We start from the raw sequence: 6137 nt of genomic DNA, 5'->3' as shown, positions 1-6137 counted from the left end.
ATTTTTATATAATGTTTCTAATGTGTTCTTTTTGAAAATATGTGCACTTTCATAGTTCTCTATATGTAGTATATAGGTATATTTATTTAGTAGAAGAATAGCGGAAACCTAGAAACTTCGTTATTCTAACATGAACCTGTTGAATAAAATTTATTAAATTTAGTTCCAAATAACTGAACACTCCCAGTGCCTTTAAAATTTTTTCTAGTATTGAGTGTACATTTTTAGATCTGCAAAAATATACCTATAACCTAACAGTTGTGGAAAGTACACACATTTGAAAACGTATTTACCACTTCTTAACAAAGAAGATTTGAGCCAAATCAAGTATAGGCTTTTATATTTGAAAAGAATATTGCTCATAAAGTAGTATTCTGTGCCAGATATTTGACGTGTTGTTTATGAACTATCAGTTGCTTAAACTAACTCATTTACACTTCTGATTTCATGCTTTACTAAACAAGAAAATAGGTTAGACTAGAGTTTGCAGTTTCATAATTTTTTCTTTTACTCTCAATTTCGTACTTTCTACTTAAGTAGATAAGTATAGGAATTAAATGATCTCTTTAACATGCTCCTACTTAAAGAGGTCATTGTGTAACTTTTTAACCAATGAAATTAGCACTGCTTTCGAGCTATTGGTAGTTAAGAAACAGATTGGCCAAAGCCAATCTTAAAAACAAAATAGTCAAACACATAAACTAGAAGCCATCCAAAAAAATTTTTTTAATGTTTCCCCAAGGATATGTTTTTATTGATTTTTAGAGAGAGAGGAAGGCAGGAAAAGAGAGAGAGAAACATCGATGTGAGAGAGAAACATTGATCAGTTGCCTCCCATATATGCCTGGACTGGGGGTCAAACCCACAACCTAGGTATGTGCCTTGACGGAATTGAACCTGCAACCTTTTGGTGTACAGGATCACCCTGCAACCAACTGAGCCACCCAGCCGCGGCAAAGCCATCCGATTCTGAAGAACCTTAACAGACTGTTTATATAGCATAGCACAGTCTACATTTAAAACAACTTCAGTTGTAATCATTAATGCATTAAATGTTGGTATTAAATGTTTAATATTTTCTAAGATTTGGTTGGCGTAGTCATTGTAATTACATTTGATTTGTAAAATTGGTTTGTGGATTAACTACTTGGCACCAGTGTTGAAATAGTCATGGATATTAGAAGGAAAGGAGAGAAGGAGGTTATTAGCTGGTAGGTGGTTCACATACATTCTTATGAAACGAAAGATTTCTTTCTCTGATTCTACTGAATTTAGACTTGCACTAATATTCCAAAACATGTTTTCTAGTGTGTTTGAAGGTAGCTAGTTTGATCAAAACTAGTTTTAACTGCTTTAATATTTATGCTATTTTTACACATGATTTACTATGTCATGGCCTGGAATCACAGGGTTTTGGACTTGATAGGAATCTTACTTAGGTCTTCTGATCCACTTACTTTATAGAGAAGTTAAGTTCCCTGTCCAAACATACATATCTCTAGTAGAAGATTATTTCTAGAACTAAGTTCTGAATTTGAGTTTACCTTTTTTTTTTTTTTTTTTTTTTTGCTGTATTTCTGTGAACACATGTGAGTTTTTCTCTCTGTGGGGATGGGACCATTGGGTATGACCATTCAGCATATAGTATGGAAATATTTTGCCATAGTGCTGTCTCCTCCATTAATAAAACAAAGAAGATGCTGTTCACTCCTTGAGCCACCATTTCAATCCAATTTTCCATTTCTCATATTAGTCGTTCTGTCTAAGAGGTAGGAATATGGAAGGCATCTGTCTCTTATGGTATCTATCACATAACCTAAAAAAAATTTACAGTAATATATACGGTATCAAGTCATTGACAGATGAGGCCAGAATAATTTTTTAAGGAGGATGACTGGGGAAGCTGAGGGCCTGAGAGGCAGTGAGTGAGGGTCCTTGTGGTATGTCAATTATATAAAGATGTAGAATTCTACCATTTGTTTGGGTAAAGATTCAGTAAATGAGGTACTTGGATAGTGCCCACCAATAGGCATTTAGAAAATACTTGAGTCATAGTCTGTATTCTGAGAATTCTGAAATCCATTTATTTACAAATTAGTTGTGTTAATTTCCATACCTTTATGAGTTACCCAATTTCCTTCCCTGGTATTGATTGCTAATTTCACTCTCTTGTGATCTGGAAATATACTTTGTATTGTTTTTCTACTTTTATTGATTTTTTTATTTATTGATTTGAGAGAGAGAGAAACATCGATTTGTTGTTTCACTTATTTATGTGTTCATTGGTTACTTCTTGCATGTTCCCTGACCAGGGACTGAACCCACCATCTTCTTGTATCATGACAACACTCTTAACCAACTGAGCTACAAGGCCAGGGAAAGGGGTCACATTTTTTGAATGAAAATCAGCCAAAATTAAATGATGGAGGTTTGAAAAAATATTTTAGCTTTGTCTCATCAGTAAAATGAGACTTCAATCTGAAAATGAATTATTTCTTTTTAATTTACACAACCCAAAACTCTGGTTACTTAAAAGTTTTACTGAGAATTCTGTGTTTTCAAGCAGTTAAATGTCAAACATGAAAATTTTGCTGTCAAATATATATTTGTTCTTCCTATTGTTTCCTGTTTCCTACTGGAATTAATAAGTAAAAGTTGTTCTAACTTTTGATATCTCATAAGAACTAGGTAATATGGCTTTAAAAAAGGATCTGAAAAGCTTATGTTATAGGAAGTATATTTGAATTACTTTTGGCAACTAGCAGTAATTTGGGGTAAGTCACTTATCCTCTGGAGACTCAAATTTTCATAAGTGTGAAATAGTGACTTGGCCTAAAATTTAGATCTATATGAGGTCTTTTCCAAATTGAATCTTAATTAGTTGAAGCTAATAATTTCGCTTACTTTCAGAATCAGAATATCATCTCTTCTTATTGGTTTGAAAATAATTGTTTCAAAGGAGAATCACATTAATGTGAAACGTGACTTGTTTGGCCTAGTATTTTCCAGAGTCCCTCATGAATATGCTACACTATTCATATACTTTACCTTGTTCCTCTAACTTTTCCTCAGTTTTTATCAGTTGGGTATGTAACTTGATTTCATCAAGGTAGAATAGGTAAATTTATAAACTTACAGAATGAAAATGTGAAAAACACTGGCTTAGGATATAACTTAGCAAAAGGGCATTAATGGTCATTTTCCAATAAATGTATATCTTTGCCAGAGGAAAGAACAAGTTAATTCTTTACAAGTTTATAGGCCAGAGGAAACCAATTTTGTTGTGTTCTTACCTGGCCTATGTACTTCTAGTTCTGCATATAAGGCCACATGCAAGTTTTCGTGACTAATATAAAGATTTTTGGTTAATCAAACTGATTACCAAAATTATGAGAGAGAAATTTCAAATTGCATTTCAGATTGTTGGTGGAATTAGCCTTAGGGGAATGATCATTTATAATGTTTTGATGGGATGGAGTCCTACAGATCACTTTGAAGATAATTGCTTTGGGGAAATAACTGCTATGGTGAAACTTAAATTGGCAATGAATTCACAAGGACCAATCAAGGGATATGGGGTATCACATCATTGAAAGTGTTTAAAATATCAAAAGTTAATCATCCATATTGGTATATACAAATTTTAAAGCATCTGCTTGTCCTCTACTCATGTTTGGTAGACTGAAGGATGAAGTGTGAGGACTTTTTCCTTGCTCTGTGCAAGTTTGGATAGATGTCGTAACACAGCAGAAAGAGCTGAGCTGGTCAGAGGCTTGGATTCGTCCCACCTCTTTTATTTACTAGTCCTGTATTTTGTAATCTGTAAGATGGGAATAATAATATCTGATCTTCAAGTTGTATAACTAAAGAATGCACTTTGAAAATATAAAATATCACTATAAAATTATAAGGTATTATAATTGTGGGCAATGAAAATTTAGGTTATGATACTGAAAAAAATATGCTGTTCTATTTTTTTCCTTTCTGGTGCACTTTTCTAGGTGAATGTGCCTCTTAGGAGCAATTGTCTGGGAGTGTCTGGGATAAGCTTGGGCTGCATAGGCATATTATGTTTCCTGAAGGCCGTGCTCCCTGAAAGACTCAGAGCAGCTCAGCCAGCACGTCCAGAGTATGAAGCATGAAGTACATTTATTCTGCAAAAATGATAAGTAAATATGAGATAAGAAAAAAATGTCAAGGATTCCATTTTTTTAAATAAGTACAACAAAATCAATGAAAACTAAAATCATATTCAGCATAACACATGCCACCATTTTTCACAGATGTCACAGCACTTTGAAAAAGACATTTAAATGTTGATTTGAGTTCAGACATTTTAACTATATAGAACAATTACTTAAAAGTAGTGATGCACAGAATAAAATAAAATCAATGATGGAAGTTGGGACAAAATATACTATACATAAAGGGATTTGAATCTGAATTGAAACTGAGAAAATGGAAAGGTGCCAAGTTTATTCCATATTATTACTTTACCCTTAAAATATATCGATTTCTGATAGCCTTTGAGTTGTCAGCAGTCCATTCCTAAGATTAGTCCTATGATGATGGATGTTGGAACTTATTAAAATTTCAAAGGGTTATAATCACACAAAAATACTGCAATTATACTGTCTTTATACAAAAAAGCATCGTATTTAGTTTTTTTTGTTTTTTTCTTGGCATCTCTGCATTTGTTTTTTCATGTTTAGGTTTGTAACAACTAGATTTTTAATAGAAGATAGCTAGGATTTTTAAAGTCTACCTTTTATTTTTTCTTCATACAGAAGAAACATCAACATTCTGCTTGTCATCTTGCCTCAACTTAATTCCATGTAAGCTCACAAAGGCAAGAAATTTACTTAGAAAAAAAATCTTCTGTTGTGAATTTGTTTTAAAGAATAAAGATTTTTTTCCCTTTCCTAAGTGATCTTTTTTTTTTCTTTTTCAATTATAGTTGACATACAATAATATTAGTTTCAGGTGTTCACCCCAATAAGTGATAATTTTTAAAAATTTAAGTACATTTTGGGAAGAAAAACATGGCACTAAATCACAGGAAGGTTATATACAATAGAAAGGCTTTCATAAATTTGTATTGGGGGGGAAAAAAGCCCATCTTTTAAAGATAAGGTTTGGATTTGTTTCTTTTCACTTCCACTCTTTTCCTTCTTACCTTTGTTGTTATCTTTACTTGGAGATTTATTTACTGGCCTATGTCAGGGTAGCAAATGATTGGCTCATGGACTTTTCAGTTGATCAATTCTTTGAACTTGTTTGGGGGTAGGGGCAGGGGTGAGGGGTAAGGTAAAGACAAAAATGCAATAGATTTTTGGCTGTAGTTATCAGTGCAACATGGGAGCAATATCCTATAAGGCCAGAAGATGGTGATGTTGTCCATAAAAGTAGACAATTTCAATAATTTTCTGCATTGTTGAAACTATTTTAAAGCCCCCCCCGTATTTTCAAAATTCACACATGATCTAAACTTTTAAAATAGGGATTTGGGGAAATGTTTTTAATCAAAAGGTTTTATAAATCTATCCTTTCTATATCATATAAGGAATTAGACCTTTCAGGGCTTTGGCATGCATAGATAGTGCATTTTTAGACAGGATTATGAATCCTTAACTAAGTGATGTTAATTTTAAAGGGTTGTTTTGTATCTCTTGTAGTGACATTATAATAAGGTGCCCAGAGAGAAGCTTTTTTTCTCCCTCTTTAAATTTCTTACCCTTCTTTTATATCCTTTTGCTTTTCTTTCTTCTCCCCACACCTGCTGTATGTATTGTGGTATCTTAAGCATTAATAGACCGTTGTAATTTCTACTGCAATATGATACTGTTGAGTGTGTGAGGTCTAGTATTGCACATAAAACTGCCTTTAAAAGATTTATTGGTACTTAACTATGAATAAATTTCTTACTTGTTTGATGCTTTCAACTCTGTAAGGTTCTCACACAGGACTATCCTCAGAGTGGAATGTTGCCAATTAAACTTTTACCAATGAGTGATTGTTTTATCGAAGAATTATATTTTATTGCATACTTAATGAGTTCAGCAAGGCCCAGGGTATTTCTTTCATTCTATGGCTAATTGCCCTCCGTTGAGTTCTGCCACTGTGATATTTCCACATCA

This window comes from Miniopterus schreibersii (genome assembly GCF_964146895.1).
Source record: "Miniopterus schreibersii genome assembly, chromosome: 10".
Classification (NCBI taxonomy): domain Eukaryota; kingdom Metazoa; phylum Chordata; class Mammalia; order Chiroptera; family Miniopteridae; genus Miniopterus; species Miniopterus schreibersii.
The sequence above is the reverse complement of the archived record's forward strand: the minus strand, read 5'-3'. Positions refer to the sequence as shown.